Source organism: Chiloscyllium plagiosum, unplaced genomic scaffold (genome assembly GCF_037043375.1).
Source record: "Chiloscyllium plagiosum isolate Xiang-an unplaced genomic scaffold, Cpla_swu_hap1 HiC_scaffold_27, whole genome shotgun sequence".
In the NCBI taxonomy this organism is placed as follows: Eukaryota; Metazoa; Chordata; class Chondrichthyes; order Orectolobiformes; family Hemiscylliidae; genus Chiloscyllium; species Chiloscyllium plagiosum.
Window position 1 is genome coordinate 22,740,928 of NW_028270165.1, and position 20,933 is coordinate 22,761,860.

The window sequence follows — 20,933 nt, forward strand, 5'->3', positions numbered from 1 at the left end:
TTCCCGCATTCGGTGCAGGCGAATGGCCTCTCGCCTGTGTGGACCCGCTGGTGCCTCTGCAGAAAGTAGGAACTGCTGAAGACCTTCCCGCAATTGGGACATCTAAAGGGCCTCTCTCCCGTGTAGACCCAGTGGTCCCTCAGCATGCGGGAGGAATTGCTGAATCCCTTTCAGCACTCGGGGCAGGGGAAAGGCCTCTCGCCCGTGTGGACCCGCTGGTACCTCTGCAGTACAGAGGAATTACTGAAGGTCTTCCCGCACTCAGGGCAGCTGAAGGGTCTCTCCCTAATGTGGACCCGCTGATGGCTCAGCAGGCGGGAGGAATTGCTGAGGCTCCAGGTCAGATGGGAAAGGGAAGCCTTTCCCACAGTAGCCACACTTCCACGGTTTCTCCACGGGACGGGATTCCTTGGGTTTCTCCATGACCAAAGCTTCAGCTGCACACAAACACGTGTACTGCACCTCGAGGCCGTGAATTCCTCTTCCCAGTCTGTATAACATTTTCTGACTCCACAATCAGAGTGCTGCAGCAGTCGTGTCTCTCTTCCAGTCTCACTGATGCTGAAAACGTTCTGAAACATGAACCAAAAAGCTTGGTTCCTTCTCACAGAAACATAGTCGAAAATTGTAATAGTCCCGATGGATTCAATGACTGTCAGACATTGACGTGAAATTGAGGACTGCAAATGCTGGAGAGTCAGAGTCAAAGTGCAATGCTGGAAAATCACAGCAGATCAGGCAGCATCTGAGGAGCAGCAGAGTCAATGTTTCAGGCAAAGCCCTTCAGCTATTGATTTTGAAATTTCCGTCTTCAGATCTTCAAATAATCTGTAAAAAGAGATTACAAACGTCATCACTGTCAGACCAGGTTAGAAATTCCAAACAAGCAATTCTACTTTCCGCAGAACATTCTTTTCTTTTTCCACAAAATTGAAAGCACCATCCCACCCCCTCTCACCCCTCTATTCTCACTCCACTCAAACTAATTCTCCCGATGGTACTGATTCAGGATCTTACAGAGACCGAAAAGTGAAAACATCAAGACCGACACCTTTGAATTTTGAATACCTCCACGTGAAAGTTAGTATCATTCACGACATCTAGGAGTGAGTAAGTCTGATTTTGGGAAGCAAAAAAAGTGTCAATTCAGGATGAACCTTCAATGCAGCTTCTTGAGAAACAACCAGACACGGAATGGTTAACATCTGGGGAGGTGGAGGAAATGAGATATCAAGGCATTGGCACCGACACCAGACTGAAACTGAACATACAGGCATGCAAACATTACGGGCAAGCCAGAGTCATAGAGATACACAGCACAAAAACAGGTCCTTCAGTCCAACTCATCCGTGCCGACCAGATAGCCTAAATTAATCTCGTCTCATTTACCAGCACTTGGCCCATATCCCTCTGAACTCTTCCTATTCAAAACCCATCCAGATGCCTTTTAAATATTATAATTGGACCTACATCCACCACTTCAACCGGCAGATCACACTTGCCTCCCTCACCCCAAACATATTACCCTCCTGTTCTGGACTTCTCCCATCCCAGGGAAATGACCTTGTCTATTTACCCTATCCATGCTTCTCATGACTCTATAAATTCTGCAAGGTCACCCCCTCAGCCTCTGGTATACCGGGGAAAACAGCTCAATCACTGCGTTTACTTTTGGTTTCACACTCACTGAACCTTCCTCCCGTGTAAAAAATTGTTTCCCTCCCCAACACTGTCCAGGGAAAAGCAACAAGTTCTGAGACTCTGGAGTTGGGGGAATGCCACGTAGAATTCCTACAATGTGGAACACGCCATTCAGCCCAACAAGTCCACACTGATCATCCAAAGTGTAACCCATGCAGACACATTCCCCTATCCCATTACACGACATTTACTGTACACTGTGGGCCCATTTCGTATGACCACTTCAGCCAAACTGCACATTGTCAGATTTTGGAAGGAAAACAGAGCACCCGGAGGAAACCCACGCAGACACGGCAGGGAGAATGTGCAAACTCCACACAGACAGTCGCCCCAAGGCTGGAATCGAACGCGGCTCCTTGGTGCTGTAATATAGCAATGCTAACCACTGATCCATCGTGCGACCTATGTGCGCAAAAAGAGGTGGGGATTGGGAACTTTGTTAATTGTACTACACAGTGGATCGTTGAGTAAGGTTAAATCTCACGGGATCCGGGGAGAGCTAACCAACTGGGTACAAAATTTAGAAGCGCATTGCTGTAGATGCTGGAATCCTTCCTGAAAACAACAAATGCTGGAGATCACAGTGGGTCAGGCAGCGCTGTGCTACTCTATGACTGGATAGTGTGGATGTGGAGATGATGTTTCCACTTGGAGAAGTGTTGAAGCTGCCAAGTCATTGAGAGCATTTAAGACAGAGATAGGTTCTTGATTATAAAGGGGTCAAGAGTTATGAGGAGAGAGCAGCAGAATGGGTGGAGAAACATATCAGCCATGATCGACTGGTGAAGCAGACTCGATGGGCCAAATGGCCTCATCCTGCTCCTGTGTATTATGGTCTTAAAGCTGGACAGATGTCTTAAGGGGTTCTCACAAACTATTTCAGAATCCTGAAGAGGAGTTGTTGGACTCGAAACTTTAACTCCACTTTCTCTCCACAGATGCTTCCAGTCCTGCTGAGTTTTTCCAGTGTTCTCAGTTTTTGTTTTAGATTTCCAGCATCCACCCATCTTTGTCTTATTTATCACAGTCATTTCTTGCCCTTCCCAAGTGTCTGGAACTTCATCTCCCTGATCTACAAATTGTTCACTTACCCTCGAAATGACCACTACCTCCTTATCAGAGTAGACTCCTTTGCTGCAAAATGATTGTTCAATTCTGTGACCAAAATAATTGCATTCGTAATTACTTACACCAGGGACTCTCAACATCTCAGGAAAGAACACAGCCAGATTGTTTCAGACAGAACATTTATGTGATTTGATACAATTCCCTATTCCCTACTTTACCAGCATGTTGCTGGAATGGAGGGTTTGAGTTAAGAAGAAGCTGGGACATTTTTCCAACGGAGCCTCGCAAGTTGACAGATAACTTTATAGAGATTTTTTAAATCAGGAGGGGTATAGATAAGGTGTCATTTCCAGGAGGCTCAGAATATTTTATTGCTCCAGAAGATGTAAAAGGGGGTCAAAGATTCAGCAGAAATCGAGCAGAGCTGAGAACAGACAACATTTAACTCTGTGGAAACAGGGAGACCAGAGGACAGAGAAATCAGGACCTGAAATCCGAGCTGACACCAGACTACCTTGTTATCAGTGCTTTGATTAGCAGTGCCCACCCTCTACCTTTACTGAGCCTCTCACTCGACTTGAATGCCACGTATGCCCTCGATATTCCGAATCCAATCCGTGTCATTCTGAAGCCATGTTTCTGTAAGTGGTCTTAGATCATAATTATTCTCTTCAACGTGTGCAGTCAATTAATTCGCTTTTGTTACAATGCAGCACACATTCTCATACTGAACTTTTAGTTTTATTTTTTGTGATGGTTAGAATCCAGTTTTGATTGCTAGTACATTTATTCTCCTTGTCCCTTTCTATCATTCTCTGGTGTTTGGTTTCCACATCACTACATTGCTCACTGGCCTTGATTTGGATTGGCAATGCTGAATTGCCCAGTGTCGAGGGATGTGCAGGTTAGGTGGGTTAGCCATGGGAAACGCAGGGTTATAGTTTCAAAGTAATAGAAGGGGTAGGCCATTTGGCCCATCGACCCTGCTCCGCCATTCATTAAAATCATGGCTGATCTATCAATCATCTCAGCTCCTCCTAATTGCATTATCCCAACTACCCTTAATTCCCCTACCACGCAAAAACCCATCCAACAGTGTCTTAATGAAGCTGCCTCTACTCCTTCCTTGAGCACAGAATTCCATTAATTTACCATTAACCACATAGGTCCAGCCCTGATTTGCCTCATCAAAATGCAACAGCTCATATTGGTTTAAATTAAACTCCATCCACTACTCCTTGGCCCATCGGCTCATCTGATCAATTATAAGTTATATTAAACTTTCTTTCCCATCTTATTCCCTAAAGCTGAAAATCTCCATCCCACACACTCACCCTCCATTCTCACTTTGTTGAACGTCATCCGGCTGTCCTCATCCTGAAGGGTTTTGTTCATGCTGATTAACAGGCCCACATTCAAGGGGGATCTAACTGAAACGTACAGAATATTGAACAGCCTGGACAGAGTGGACATTGGGAAGATGTTTTCATTGGGAGGAGAGAATAATACCCATGGGCATAAGAGCCTGAGCATAAAGGGAGAATGGAGATTAGGAGAAATTTCTTTAGCCAGAGAGTGGTGAATCTATGGAATTCATTGTCACAGAAAGTTGTGGAGGCCAGGTCACTGAGTATGTTTAACACTGAGAAAGAGTATCAAGGGTTGAGAGTTGCGGGGAGAAGCCGGGAGAATGGGGCTGAGAAACGTAACAGCCAGGATAAATTGGGAGCAGGAGTAGACCACTTGATCTTTCCAGCCTGCACCAGCATTGAACACTTCATAACTGGATATGAATATACCTACATCTAGGGTGGATACGCTGGAACCTTTCTCACTGGAGCATAGGAGATTGAGAGGATTATAAAATCATGAGGGATACGGATGAGGGGAACAACAGGTGTCCTTTCCCTCAGCTGGGGGTTTCAGGATCTGGGAGCAAATATTTTGAGGTGAGTAGAGAAAGATTTTATAAAGACAGGACAAGGATTGTTTTTTAAGAGTGTGTTCTGAGTGCAGAATGAATGTCCAGAGGAAGTCATAGAGTCATCGAGATGTACAGCACAGAAACAGACTGTTTGGTCAAACTTGTCCATGCCGACTAACTATCCCAACCCAATCTCGTCCCACCTAACAGCACACGGCCCCATATCCCTCCAAACCCTTCCTCTTCATATACCTAACCAAATGCCTTTTAAATGTTGCAATCGTACTAGACTTCACCACTTCCTCTGGCAGTTCATTCAATAGCTGAAACTTTATTGCTGGAACAGCACAGCAGGTCAGGCAGCATCTAGGGAACAGAAGATTCGAAGTTTCGGGCACATGCCCTTCTTCAGGAATGAGCAGAGAGTGTTCAGCAGGAGAAGATAAAAGGTAGGGAGGAGGGACTTGGAGGAGGGGCGTTGGAAATGTGATAGGTGGAAAGAGGTCAAGGTGAGGGTGATAGGTCGGAGTAGGGTGGAGGCGGAGAGGTCAAGAAGAAGACTGCAGGTCAGGAAGGCGGTGCCGGGCTGGAGGGATTCGGCTGAGACAAGGTGGGGGGAGGGGGGATGAAGAAACTGGTGAAGTCCAAGTTCATCCCCTGTGGTTGGAGGGTTCCCAGTCGGAAGATAAGACGCTCCTCCTCCGACCGTCGCGTTGTTGTGGTTTGGCGGTGGATGAGTCCAATGACCTGCATATCCTCGGTGGAGTGGGAGGGGGAGTTGAAATGCTGTGCTACAGGGTGATTGGGTTGGTTCGTCCGTGTGGCCCAGAGGTGCTCTCTGAATCGCTCCGCAAGTAGGCGGCCTGTCTCCCCAATATAGAGGAGGCCACACCGGCTGCAGCGGATGCAGTAGATAATATCAGAAATTAAAGGCAGTAAGAAACTGAACAAACAGTTCTTTCTAGCCATATCAGAAATTAAAGGCAGTAAGAAACACCCCAGTTCATTCAATAAACTTACAATCCTCTGCGTGAAAAAGTTGCCCCTTAGATCTCTTTCGTATCTTTCCCCTCTAACGCTAAACCCATGCCCTCTCGTTCTGGACTCCCCCCACCCCAGGAAAAGACTTTGTCTATTTATCCTATCCACATGATTTTATACACGTACAGTTCCAACGTTTAAAAGACATTTGGATAAGTACATGAATACGAAAGGTTCGAAGGTTTATGGGCCAAACACTGGTAGGTGGGACAAGTTTAGTTTGAGAACATACTCAGCATGGACTCGATGGATGAAGGGTATGTTCAGTGCTGCCTGACTCTGTGAGTGACATGTACTGGTCTTCAAACCAATTTCTTACCTCCCCCCATAACCACCCACTGCTTTGTTGTTCAAAACTCAGATGAACCTAGCCTCAAATATGTTCAATGACCCCACTTCTGAACTGAATTCCTCTTCGTAACATAAGACTTGCCTCGCTCATTGCCTGCTTCATCTGCCCGACAACTGGCATTGACTGGTGTGGAGGGACTCTGAGACCCCTTTGCACATCCATACATCATTCCTGATGAAGGGCTTGTGCCCGAAATGTTCACTATCCTGCTCCTCAGATGCTGCCTGACCTGTTGTGATTTTCCAGTGCCACATTTTTCGACTTTCATCTCTAGTCCTCACTTTCTCCACATTCCAATATATCACCATTGAAACAATGCACTGTTTTCTTTTAAACAGCAAAGGCTATAACTTCACATTGCAGCACTGCACTTCCCATGTGTTTGCCAATTGAGACACAGACCTGGACCAACTTCGGGAAGAGGCAAAACACTGAGTTCTGAACAAAAACTGTCGCACCACTTAGAACGTCGGCTCTGTTTACCTTTCCACAGATGCTGCTCGACCCGTCGGCTTTCTGCAGTATTCGCTGTGTTTGTTCTACACAAATGCTGCTTTCCATTAAAGAGCTTCAATCCCTGTCCTCTGGTAACTGACCCTAGTCAGTGGCAATAGGTTCTTCTGATCATTACCCTGCCCATTCCCACCACGTCTTCTCCCATCATTGCTAACAGCCCCTGGAAATCTCCAGTTAATCTTCTTTGCTCCAAAGAGAACATTCCCAAACTTGGGAATGTCTCCACAAAATGGAAATTGCTTATCCCTGGATATAATCCAAATGTTGCAATGGGGAAGATGTTTTGGCAAAATATTATCAGTTAGCAGGTGGAATAATTTTCAGGAAGTAAAACAGAAATCCCAGTCTCCAGCTTTGTGAATCTTTAGAAACCTTGGGAAGTGGAATTAGAGGAGAACTGTCCGACTGAGCAGAGACAGTCCAGACACCTTCCCCTTGTTTAAGAGGCCGGGAGATTGACTCTGATACACTCGGGACATGAACTGACCAGACACATTGAAAGAATTCTCTACACATCAGGAATTCAAACCCCTTCTCGGCTCGGGGCTAATGAGAAAATTCGGGAAGAGGCAAAGCACTGAAAGGCTCGGAGGGCGATGGCCCCAGTGTCGAAGAGCTAGTTCCTCGTGACATGTATGTGCCTGCAGATGGTGCGATGGACATGAAATTCAATGCGGTTTCCCCACGCAGGTGTGAACCCTGCCGAATGCAGTTGAGAACTGTCGTCAAAAGGAAAGGGAGATTGTTCCACGTTTTTTTTTAAGATGAAAATCAGTGGAGGGGTTGAAATATTTCAATCACATTGGGACAGGTCGGGAATCTGCATGTCTCCACAATGAATGTCCAAGGCTTTATTATGCAAAAGTAAAACTGATAGAAGACAATGGTAATTCTGGGCGGGTCAGGTTGAATTATGAATTGAATAGTAGCGCCCTCAAAGAGACTGTGCGAGTGACGCTTAGGCCGTGTCACTGTGGCGCAATTGGTCAGCACAATCGGCTATTTACCGAAAGGTTGGTGGTTCGCGACCACCCACGGCTGGAACGTTTATCTGTTCCTGCTTTCATAACTGCGAAGATGCGCGTTTTTTATGGTGTCAGGAAAATGTTTCCCAAACGAAAATCTTCTCCACTGAGGAAGCACAAAGGGGTTTCTGAATTGATTGAATTTCTAACGTAAAGGACTGCGGATGCTGAGAGTCCGAGACAGAAAGCGGAACTGCTGGAGAAATTCAGTAGGTTTGGCTGTACCTGGATGAGGAAAAAAAAGAGTTCTGAAATGTCGTCTCTGATTCTCTTTCCACAGATGCTGCCTGACCTGCTGGGTTGCTCCTGCAATTTCTCTTTGTGTTTCTAACTGAACGTCCATTTCATATTTCGGGACGAAACACCCAGACTGGCCATTTGCAGATATTTAACCCTTTCGAAAACTGTGAAGTGATTGGATTCAAACTAACTGTTCAATGAATTACTTTTTCTCAGCTCCACAGGCAGAGAGACCTGGGAAATGAAGCTGTCAGTGTGGTTCTGTATTGGTGGGCCGAGTGGTGACTGCGATGGACATGAAATCCATTGCGGTTTCCCCACGCAGGTGTGAACCCTGCCGACTGCAGTTGAGAACTGTCGTCAAAAGGAGAGGGAGATTGTTCCACGTTTTTTTTTAAGATGCAAATCAGTGGAGGGGTTGAAATATTTCAATCACATTGGGACTGGTCGGGAATCTGCAACCCACTGCCTGTCAGGGTGGAACAAGCAGATACCCACAGAGCTGCTTTTGAGGCTGTGAGCCAGGAGTTTGGAAATGAGACCAGAACAGTGAGGGGCGTGAATAAAGCAGGCATCTGAGGATGAATTTGTTTCATTTGCCAATGAAAGATACTGCTTCACAAAGTTGGTACTATGGAAGGGAAGCAGTGACGGTGATTATCTTTGGCTGTTCCTCTTGTGAATGTTCCCATTGCTGCGCATGTCCGTTGTAACGTCAGAACTCTGCCGCATGGCGGCGTCAGGTGCGCACAGTGTCAGGGGCGCAATGGATGACGCATCTGACTTCAGCTACCTGTTTGAAATGCAGCTCACAGCTTCTTCACACACCCCAATTAATCTTTCTCATTGTCCTGAAGCCGGCATAAGGTTTGAATTCCTGATCTGCGGGAACGAGACTCTTTTCACTGTATCGCGTCAGTAAGTGTCCCTGAGACCATCAGAGTCACGTCACAGCGCTGTCAGAGGAGGGGAAGCTGAAAGAGCCCCACACGCTGCTCACGGGCACATTTCACTTTCCCCAACTCACCGCCCCAACCACTGCGGCTCCTGGGAGTGGAAAGGGAACAAACACCAAAACTCAGTCTCAGCTTTGTAAATCTTCAGGAAATAAGAAAACCGTTCATCCCTTCGGGTCTTCCATCCTGGCCTGACAGCGTTGATTTTAAATGGCTTTCCAGTCAGTGCCGATTCGTTTTGGCTGAAAAAATCTTCCTTATCTCATCCCAGCATTTCTTGCCACAGAGAACTGTGCGGCAGAGTTCATGTATATATTTCCTTGTGTGGTATTTTGTAAATAACATTCGTTTGCTGCTTGTTTGTATCGGGTATTTCAGGTTCATTAGCCGCTGTTCAAGTGTGTTGGTAGGTTTGTGGGAAACCATGATGTTGAGAGGGTTGGGTTGTCTGGACATCATTTCACAGATGTCATTAATGTAAAGTAATGTGGCTAGGGTTTCTGCAGACGTTGTGTCTGCTAGTGTCAGTTTGTTGATGAGAAATCGGCACACTGGGTTTATTGTGTAGGCAAAAGTGAGGACTACAGATGCTGGAAACCAGAGTTTAGATCAGAGTGGTGCTGGAAAAGCACGGCAGGTCAGACAGCTTGTGAGGAGCAGGAAAATCGACGTTTCGGGCAAAAGCCCTTCATCAGGAATAGAGGCAGGACGCCTCCAGGGTGGAGAGATAAATTGTGGGGTGCTGGGCCAAAGGTAGCAAAGAGTACAGTAGGTGAATGGGAGTGGTGACGGAGGTGACAGGTCAGAGAGGAGGGTGGAGCGGATAGGTGGGAAGGGAGATTGGCAGGTAGGACAGGTCATGAGGACAGCCGGAAGGTTGGAACCGAGGTAAGGTGGGTAGAGGAGAAATGAGGAAACTGGTGAAGTTCACATTGATGTCCTTGGGTTGAATCTATCCGAGACGGAAGTTGGGGCGTTCTAACTCCAGACATCGGGTGGGGAGTAAGCGGCGATGGAGGAGGCCCAGGACCTGCATGTCCCCGGCAGAGTGGGAGGGGGGTTGAAATGTTGGGCCATAGGGCGATGGGGTTGATTGTTGCGGGTGTCCTGGAGATGTTCCCTCAAGCGCTGTGACTTGACTCTGCGAGGAGTCTCCAGTCTCCCCAATGTAGAGGAGACCGCATCGGGAGAAATGGAGACAAGAAATGACATTGGTGGAAGCATTCTAACTACCGTGGCCCAGTTTCGATTTCCGAACAGGGAAGCAATTTTCAGTTGAGCTGTCCAACCGCTCTGACGTCTCCCTGATGGTCTAGTGGTTAGGATTCGGCGCTTTCACCGCTGCGGCCCGGGTTCGATTCCCGGTCAGGGAAGCAATTTTCCGTGCGTATTTTGGCTACCCATTCTCCTTAAATGCGCTCTCCAGTTAATTATTGGTCTTCGTTGTCACTGGGTGCTGCAGTGTAAAATGGCTCGTTGAAATCGTGTTCTCATTCAGATTTGTTTCGATGTGCAGGGATGATTACTTCTGTAGCTAAGTACTTGGTTCGTGTGTGTTGTTTTCCTGTAGAGGCTGTTTTGAATTTACCATTGACTGTTCGCTCTACCGTGACATCGAGAAATGGCACTTTGGTGTTGTTCTCCTCTTTTGTGAATTTTATGCCAGTAAGGATATTGTTGATGGTGTTGTATGTTTCCTCTAATTTGTTTCATTTTTTGATGACAGAAGTGTTTCATGCATATTTCGTTGATTTGTTTGTAGGGCTTGTTACTGAATATGAAGTGGGTGGTAAGGCACAGTTCCACGAGCTGGACAGTGCTGTCGTTGCTGATGAAGTTGGTGCTGTGTTTGTGTCTTTGGTTCTTCGAGTAGTGTCTTCAGTTTTCTTTGGCCACGTTGATGTTAATGGATGTGAACTGGGCTGTTATGTCAAAGGACATCATTATTCCACCCTCTTCTATCTTAGTGTCTTTGGTGTTCAGGAATTCTTGGATGGAGTAAATGGAGTGGCGTGAATCTTCGACTTGGTGTTTTAGTCTTCTGTGGAGGCCTTTGACTAGTCTGTATATTGGTGTTCCAAGTAGTGAGACTATGGCCTGAGGGGGCTTCTGGTTTGAAGAGGAGGAGAACAACAACAAAGTGCCATTCCTAGATGTCACAGTAGAGCGAACAGTCAATGGGGAACTTCAAACTAGCATCTACAGAAAAACAACACACACAAACCAAATACGGAACCACAGAAACAATCATCCCAACACCCACAAACGTTGCTGCATCAGGACATTATTTCAACGAGCCACTACACACTGCAGCACAGAGAAACTACGAAGAGCAGAAGAGAAATACGTATATAGTGTATTTAAGGAGAACGGGTACCCAATAAACCCAGTCCGCCGATTTCTCATTGATGCTTCCAAGCTGACTCTCAAAACTTCGGTTTGTCCTTCCATTCTTTCCTGTTTGTTTTTTGTGGGTTTTGAAAGCTTTCACAATCCTCTGACTGAGTATTGGAGTTTGGAAGTTATGTTGTGGCTCTACAGGACATTGGTTAGACCACTTTTGGAATTTTGTGTGAAATTCTGGTCTCCCTCCTATCAGAAGGATATTGTGAAATTTGAAAGGTTTCTGAATCACCAATGGGTCCACAGAGGGGAAGAGGCCCTTCTGCTGCCCTGAGTGTGGGAAGGCCTTCAGTAATTCCTCCGCACTGCTGACATACCAGTTGGTCCACACCGGGGAAGGCTGTTCTCCGGCCCCAAGTGCGAGATGGCCTTCAGCAGTTCTTCCCACCTGCTAAGACACCGGTGGATCCACACTGAGGAGAGGCCAATCTTCTGCCCCGAGTGCAGGAAGGGCTTTGCTGTTCCCTCCGACCTACTGGCCCATTGGTCAGATGTCGTTCAGTTGCCCTATGTGCAGGAAGGACTTCAGCAATTCTTCGGCCCTGCTGAGGCACCAGTTCGTCCACATCGGTGTGAAGCCGCTCTCCTGACCCGAATGTGGGAAGGTCTTTACCCGCTCCTCCACACTGCTGAAACACCAGCTGGTCCACACGGGGGAGTGGGGTTTGGGGAGGTCATTCTGCTGCCTGAGGTGCGGGAAGGCCTTCAGCAATTCCTCCTCCCTGCTGAAGCATCAATGTGCCCACACCGGGGAGATGCCCTTCAGTTTGCCCGAGTGTGGGAAGAGGTTCATATTTTCCTGCAACTTGTGTAAGCACCAGCGGGGGCACCAGCGCTCCCAGCAATCAGATCCGACCAGTCACGCTGCGTTCGGTCTCCCCCCAGGACTGAACCTCCTGCCAGTTCTGACACTGGGTGCAGTGGGAGAGTAGGTGGGCTGTTTTTGTTTTCTGCTGGATTGCAAAAGCCTCGCCCACCCCCCATAACCACATCTCCATGGTGGCTCAGGGTTAGCACTGTTGCCTGATGGCACTAGGAACCCAGGAATAATTCCACCCTTGGAGGTCTGTGTGCAATTTATGGAGGGTAGGAAAGTGGATCTGAGTAGGTTACTCTTCGGAGATCAGTGCAGATGTGTTGGGTTGAAGGACCTGTTTCCACATTGTCGGGGTTCTACGATACTATGAGCTTTGCTTTCAATGGACACTGCTGCTCAGTGTGCCCGGGACTGCACATTGCCAATGAAATGATCCAGAGAAACCTAAGACCGCAAGACCATTGGAGCAGAAGTTAGGCCATTCGGCCCGTCGAGTCTACTCTGCAATTCGTTAGTGACAAAAGTAGTGCAGATGAGATCAGCTACAGTGTGGAAACAGGCCATTTGTCCCAGCAAGTCCACAGCGACCCTCCGAAGAGTAACCCATCCAGACCAATTTCCCTCTGACTAATGTACCTAACTCTATGGGCAATTAAGCATGGCCAATCTACATAACCTGCACATCTTTGGTTTATGGAAGAAAACAGGACCACCCAGAGAAAACCCACGCAGACACTGGGAGAATGTGCAAACTCCTCACAGACAGAAACCCAAGGTTGGAATCAAACCTGGGTGCCCGCCACTGTGAGGCTGCAGTGGTAACAACTGACCAACTAAATATTGAAACCCGTAGTAGGCAAGCAGGAGGTTGGGAGAATACAGCAAGCCAGGCAGCACCAGAATGTGGAGTAGTCAGCGTTTTGGGTATTAACCCTTCTTCAGGACTGAAACGTTGACTTCTCTACGCAAAACTATTTACGGGAATGTTACTGGGGATTGGAGGATTTGACCTACAGGGAGAGGCTGAAAAGGCTGGGGCTGTTTTCACTGGAATATCGGAGGCAGAGGAGTGACCCAATAGAGATTACACAATCATGAGGGGCAAGGACAGGGTAATAGACAAGGTCTTTTCCCTGGGGTGGGGGAGTCCAGAACTAGAGGGCATAGGTGTAGGGTAAGAGGCGAAATATATTAAAGGGAAAACTTCTACATGCAGAGGGTGATATATATATGAAATGATCTGCCAGAGTATATGAGCCAGGTGCTGTCAAATGGGAGTAGATTAATTCAGGAAATCAGGTCAGCATGGACACGTTGGACCGAAGGGTCTGTTTCCATGCTGTACGTGTCTCTGACTGTTGGTCCTGATGTAAGTTTAAAATAGAGTGCAAGTAAATAGTTCAATCTTGTTGAGCTCACCTCCTGAAATGTTTCAAATGAATCCCTCCGAGCGATCCTGTTTAAACATGCTGAGTTGCATAAAGTATCCCATCAAGTTCAACACAAACCCAGAGATGAAGAAGTCAGAAGTCAGAACACCAAGGGGACCAAAACTGACCACAATATTCCAGATGCAGCCTCATCAACGTCCTGTACAACTACAACATAACTTCCCAACAGCTATACTCAATTCCCTAATTGATGAAGGCCAGTGTGCTGAAACCTTTCTTCACTGCCTTGTGTACTGATGTAATCAGAATATAGGACCTACTTTAAACTGATGCACAATCCAGCTATTGGGTGCCCAGACGCAAAGTAGTGCTGCGTGTGTGTGGTGGGCACGTAACCCAGAGGTCGATGGGTCAAAACCGTGTGATACTATTGCTCAATGTCTCCGTCAGCTGCTTTCATTTGCAAATGTGCTCTGTTATGTATCTTGCCTTTGCATCTGCTTCCCAAAGCTTCTTCAGTGGAGGAGTGGTAGTGGCATCAATCCCCCGGAGCTGGAGGAAGGTCGGAGCTCCAAGAAGCGGAGGGTAAGGCTGGAGACTGGATTTGCTCAAGGCTGGCATCTATTAACTCATTGAAATGGTACCTACTGTATGGTGCTATGGTTTACATTTAAACTGGAGGATCATATCAGAGTGTTTATGTTTAACAGTGGTAGTTGGTAAAATGCACTCCCTGGAGGAGCACCCTTTGTGATGCCGCATTTCTTGCCTTCTGCCCTTCCCCCATTGGTTATCTCCCATCTTGAGTTTATATATTTGTTTTGGTCAAATTTAATTTCATATTAATCAGACTTGGTGTTCACTGTGTGCTAGTAATTTGTTCGAATATTGTAAGTCAAAATTAATGCTGTAATTTCATTTCTGATGTCAGATTTTGTCATTTAATGTGCAGGTGTGAATATCAGTAAGTTGTGAAAATAAATCAAGCACTTGTGGTTTTTAGCAAAAAGAGACGTTCACTGATATTCATGGCATTGTCTCATTTGGGAGTGATGATTCAAATCTAACCAACAAACCGTTTCACGTAGTTACCCAACTTAAATAAAGTTTCCACTTTCCGCTTTCTGAAGTGTTATGCCACACCATTACTTCAGCCACCTTTTAAGAATCCTTTCAACCTGTTTTTCTAACAACTGTGGAGGTGACCAAAAGCAAACATTTCACTACTCCTCAATGTCGCATTCCCCTCCTATGAGCCATTTTGTCATGTTGTCTATGTTATAAGCAGCCGAGTGCACTTGGTTTCTGAATTGAAATTTGGCCATTGAAGTGAACAGGATTAATATTTATCGATGGCTAGCTGTGTATGCACTAACTGTAATCATCCACCAATATGATGTCTTTTGTTCCACCAAAACTGGAAACATTGATCTGTGTTTATATTGCAGTCGGATGTAGAAAATCATCCCAGCGATCTTCACGTTATTATCGTTTACTGAGGCCATAACAGCATTGCGCGGCAGTTTGATGTGACTAAAACTTGGATGGAAAGAATGTAGATTGATGAGAAGTCAAAATGGCAGAGTCTCTGGCCACAATCGATCTGTCTGGCTTGATTATATGAGTGGCGGCTCGTCAAGAGCAACTTCCACTCCATCCCTTCAACCAGCAAGAGGAGATAAGTGTGAACACAACATTCCAACTGTGACATATACGCATTGCTTCGATGTTATTGATCAAAATCCTGGAACTCGCTCCTGAACCTTTATTAAAAACCACATCATATTTGTGAAGTAATTTAAGAGGCAGCTCACCACCACTTTTTCAAGGACAGTTTGGGAAGACTTTCTGGCAGAGCAAATGATATTCACATGATATTGGAAACACTCTAATTGTATGGATAGATAATTGGCTAACCAATGATACAGTAGGGATAGGGGCATGTTCAGGATCGCAACTTCTAACTAGCAATGTGCCACAGGGATCAGTATTGGAGCCAAAATTATTTACAATATGTATGTGAATTACTTGGATAAGTAAAGTGAATGTACTATTGCCAAGACTGCAGTAGAGACAGTTGATTGGAATGCAGGTGGTGAGGATGACATGGAGAGGGATATCGACAGGTTAAGCAAATGAACAAAACCTTGGCCAATGGAATAGAATGTGGGAAAATGAGGTTGTGCACTTTGCCAGGAGGGAAAGTGCTGAATGTTAAATGGAGAAAGCTGCTGAATAGGAGGATTTCCAAGCTCGCATCCATGAACTTTTCACCCAAGTTCAGTGAGTAATAGGGAATGTAAATGGGATGTTGGTTTTTTAAATGGAGTATAAAAGTTGGGAGGTTATAGTGAACCTAAATCAGACACCAATTTGGCCACAACTGAACAGTGGGAAGAGTGTTCGGCCTTTTAGCTAAGGTAAGATATACCGGCATTGGAGGCAGACCAGAGAAGGTTGACCAGGATGCTATCAGGGATTAAAATGTCTTATGAGGAGAAATTAATTCGTTCAGCCTGTGGTTAATAGAAGTTAGAAGATTTCGAGATAACATTATTGTCACAACCAAGATTCTGAGGAGACGTGACAGGCGAGATGTGAGAAAGTTTAACCTTGTGGGTGAGTTTAGAACCAGAGGGAAGAACCTGCAAATAACGGATTGCATGTTTAGGACAGCTGTTGAGCCTGGATTGTTAAGTGCATTCAAAACTAAGATACATTTTTTTTAAATCAGAAAGGGAATTGAGGATTATGGGGAAACAGCGGGAAAGTGAAGTTGATGTTTACCAGAACAATGCTGGGAGACAAAATGCGACATCCCATGAATCAATAAAGGAAAATAGTCAGGAGAAAATTGTCATTGAAGGGAAGATTGGGATCTAGTGATAATGGTTGAGCAACCCAGAGATCTCGGTCTTCTGAGAACACAAATTCAAATCCCATCATGGCTGCTGGTGGAATTTATGTTCAACTCATAAAGAGATCTCGGTCCTGGCAACCAGGAAACAGTTATTCACTAAACTAATGAATTGCAGATGTTGGAGACCAGCAACAAAAGGCAAAATTGCTGGGGAAACGCAGCAGGTCTGGCAGCATCTGTGGAGAGAAACCAGTTAATGTTTTGAATCCTGACAAGTTTTGAAGGACCACTGGACTCAAAGCAGTAACACTGTTGTCTCTTCATAGATGCGACCAGAGCTGATGTGTTTCTCCTGAAACTGTCCTTTTTAGGGCAGGAAATCTACCATTCATGAACCCTGCATGTATGTATGCACGTGTGTGCGCACACAGCCACACACACACACACACACACACACACACACACACACACACACACACACACACACACACACACACACACACACACACACACACACACACACACACACACACACACACACACACACACACACACACCTTGTGTCTCCAGATCTCCTATAATGTGGTTGACTCTGAACTGCCTTCCATCATGTCGTCACAATTACTCTGTCCAAGGGCCAAGAGGGACAATGAGCAAATTTTGGATTTGCTCGCAATCATCGCATCCCACAAAATACTTTCTCATAACTGAAAAAAAAAACCCACAGATTAATGAAGGACAGCCAAAACAAAGTACTATGGGAAAGTCATGCCCAACCGACCTGATTTGCTTATAGTTATATTTTTAAAATCCTCTTCAGAGAAGACATTGATTGCACCACTGTTGGAATACTGCATGCAATTCTGGGCTCTCTGCTACAGGAAGGAGGTTGTGAAGCTTGAAAGGGTTCAGAAAACATTTACAAGGATGCTGCCAGGGTTGGAGGGTTTGAGCTAAAGGAAGAGGCTGAATCGACTGGGTTCATTTTCCTGGAAGTTTTGAAGGGTGAGGGGTGACTTTATAGATGTTTCTAAATTCATGAGGGCATGGATAGGGTAAATAGGAAACGTCTTTTACCTGGGGTGGGAGAGTCCAAAACTAGATTGCATAAGTTTAAAGTTATTGGCAAATGGAGTTTAATATAGCTAAGTATGAGGTCTTACATTTTGTATCGTCAAATCAACGTAGGATTCACATGTGAATGGTAGGACCTTGAATGTAGTTGAACAGAGGGATTTTGAAGTTCAGGTTTTGGCACACAGGACATCATCAGTGATAACATTCAGTTTAAGAAACCAAATTATATGCACCAAATATTAACGTCTACCAACAAGCACCAAATCTGTTTCATATGCAGTATTTTGAACCAAGAGATCTCGGGTTGTGAGTAATTAGCTCCTCGAAAATGGAGTCGTGGGTAGACAGGGTGGTGAAGAAGGCTTTTGGCATGCTTGCTTTCATTGGTCAGAGCATTGAGCACAGGGGTTGGGACGTCTTGTTGCAGCTGTCACACATGCCACACAACAACGATAGCTGTGGTGCTACCCTCCTCTGACTGGCTGTCCTTTTGAATATCTGGGAGAAGATTTGACCCATCCGCTTGTGTTTGGCTCATATGTACTTATCCAAACAACTTTAAACATTGTAACATTACCTGCATCCACCACTTCCTCTGACAGTTCATTCCACACACGAACCACCTTCAATGGAAAAAACGTTGCCACCCAGTCCTTTTTAAATCTTCTCCCTCTCATCTTAAAAATATATTGCCAAATTTTGAACTCTCCTACCCTTCGGGAAAAGACACTGATTATTCACCTTATCTTTGTCCCTCATGACTTCATTAACCTCCATAACCTCCACCCTCAACCTTCTACACTCCAGTGAAAAAAAGTCCCAGCCGATGTCGTCTATAAATCATTCTGGCAACACCATAGTTAAAAAAGGTGAGCTTTAAGAATTTACTGAAAGGGCAGTGAAGATTCAACCAGCTGACAGTGGATCTGAAATCACATGTAGATCAGACCAGGTTCTGACAGCAGTAAACCAGAAAAGTTTTTACAACAACCACAACGGTTTCATCATTAGACTCTTAATTCCAGATTTATATTGAATTCATATTCCACCATTTGCCGTGGCAGGTTTTGAACCCAGACCGCAGAACATTAGCTGGGTGAATAGTCTGGTGACAATAAAGTCGGCCATCGCCTCCCCTAAACACATTAGCATATTGTGTTTCGAGGTAACAAAGGAGCAAAAGGTTTCAGCAGCTGCTAAGTTGTTGATGTGACATAAGGGAACATCAGCACTCTCAGTAATGGCACATACTGAAGCCAGGACCCTGTTTCAGAGGTAAGGGCTCGGGAACCATAAGAAATAGGAACAGGAAAATGCCATTCAACCCCTTGAGCCTGCTTCTCCATTCAATAGGATTGTGGCTGATCCGACATTCCCCACATGCATTTTCCTGCCCTTTTCCTGTAACTGTTCATCCTCCGAATGATCACGAACCTATCGATCCTAGTTTTAAATGTGACATGAAGGCTGTCAACAGAGTTACTTGGATGGGGGAGGGTGGGGGGCGCTCAGGTCGAACTTGTGGACTAAAACAATGGCTTAACACTTCACAATATTTAACTAAGGGAATGTTTATAGTTGATAGTTAAAATTTCCTGAAGAAGGGCTCATGCCGGAAACGACGATTCTCCTGCTCCTTGGATGCTGCGCTTTTCCAACAACACATTTTCAGCTCTGATCTCCAGCATCTGCAGTCCTCACTTTCTCCTAGAGAATCTCATGGAGTCTCCAGAGTGACACAGATGTACAGCACGGAAACAGACGCTTCGGTCCAACTCGTCCATGCAGCCGAGATATCCTAACCTAATCTAGTCCCACTTGCCAGCAATTGGCCCAAATCCCCACAAAACCTTCCTATTCTTATACACATCCAGATGCATTTTAAATGCTGTAATTATACAGCCTCCATCACTTACTCCAGCAGCTCATGTCGTACATGCATCACCCTCTGGGTGAAAGGTTTGCCCCTTAAGTTCCTTCTATATCTTTCCCCTCCCCTCCCTAAAACTATGCCCTGTAGTTCTGGACTCCCCCATCCCAGGGAAAAGAACTTGTCTATTTGCTCTCTCCATATCCCTCATGATTTTATATACCTCTATAAGGTCACCCCTTAGCCTCTGATGCTCCAGAGAAAACAGTCTATTCAGCCACGCCCTATAGCTCAACACTCCAACCCTGGAAACATCCTTGTAAATCTTTTCTGCACCTTTTCTAGTTTCGCAACAACCTTTCCGATAGGAAGCAGACCATAATTACATGCAATATTCCAACCGTGGCCTGACCAATGTTCTGTACAGTGGCAACATGAGCTCCCAACATCTATCCTCAATGCTCTGACCACCAAAGGAAAGCATACCAAAAGCCTTTTTTACTATCCAAACTGCCTGCATCTCTACTTTTAAGGAACTATCAACCTGAACTCCAAGGTCTCTTTGCTCAGCAACACTTCCAAGAAACTTACCATTAAGTGTAAAAGTCCTGCTCTGATTTGTTTTTCCAAAATGCAGCACCTCATATTTATCTATATCAACCTCTATCTGCCACTTCTCAGCCTATTGGCCCATTTGATCAAGGTCCCGTTGTAATCTGAGGTAACCTTCTTTGCTGTCCACTACATCTCCAATTTTGGTGTCATCTACAAACGTACTAACTACACCTCCTCCGTTTACATACAAATCATTTATATAAATGACAAAAAGTAGCGGACCCGGCATTGATCCTTGTGATACACCATTGATCACAGGCCTTCAGTCTGAAAAGCAACCCTCCATCTCCACACTCTGTCTTCTGCCTTCTAGCCAGTTCTGCATTCAAATGGCTAGTTGTCCCTGCATGCTATGAGATTAAACCTTGCTCACCAGTCTCCCATGAGGTTCCTTGATGAACGCCTTCCTTAATTCCATATAGATCACGTCCATCGCTCTGCCCTCATCAATCCACTTTGTACTTCTTCAAAAAACTCAATCAAATTCGTGAGACATGATTTCCCAAGCATAAAGCCATGCTGACTATCCCTAATCAATTCTTGCCTTTCCAAATACATGTATATCCGATCTCTCAGGATTCTCTCCAAAACCTTGCCTATCACGGATGTCAGGCTGACCGGTCTTTAGTTCCCTAGCATTTCCTTACCACCTTTCTTAAATAGTGGCACAACGTTAGCCACCCTCTTGCCTTCCGGCATCTCACCTGTGACTATTGATTATACAAATATCTCAGTGAAAGGCCCAGCAATCACTTGCCCAGTTTCCCACAGAGTTCTAGGGTACTCCTGATCAGGTCCTTGGGATTTATCCACTTTTATGCATTTCAATATATCCAGCAATTTCTCATCTGTAATATGGACATTTTTTCAACATGTCACCATCTACTTTCTCACATTCTATATCGTCCATTCCCTTCTCCACAGTAAACACTGATGCACAATATCCGTTCATTATCTCAGTACACCCCCCCCCCCACCGCCCCCCATCTACTGCAGCTCCACACAAAGGCCGCCTTGCTGATCTTTGAGGGGCCCTATTCTCTCTCTTGTTATCCTATTGACCTTAATGTATTTATA

At 45.5% G+C, this 20,933-nt stretch overlaps 1 protein-coding gene and 1 non-coding gene across 2 annotated transcripts in view; one reads left to right on the top strand and one right to left on the bottom strand.

Annotated features, from left to right (window-relative positions):
- The window catches only part of LOC148143415 (uncharacterized), a 753,683-nt gene that overhangs the window by 581,340 nt on the left and 151,410 nt on the right, over positions 1-20,933 (bottom strand). The window lies entirely within an intron of this gene.
- trnae-uuc (transfer RNA glutamic acid (anticodon UUC)) lies at positions 10,125-10,196 on the top strand. Its single transcript has one exon. It is a non-coding gene; the product is annotated as a tRNA-Glu (tRNA).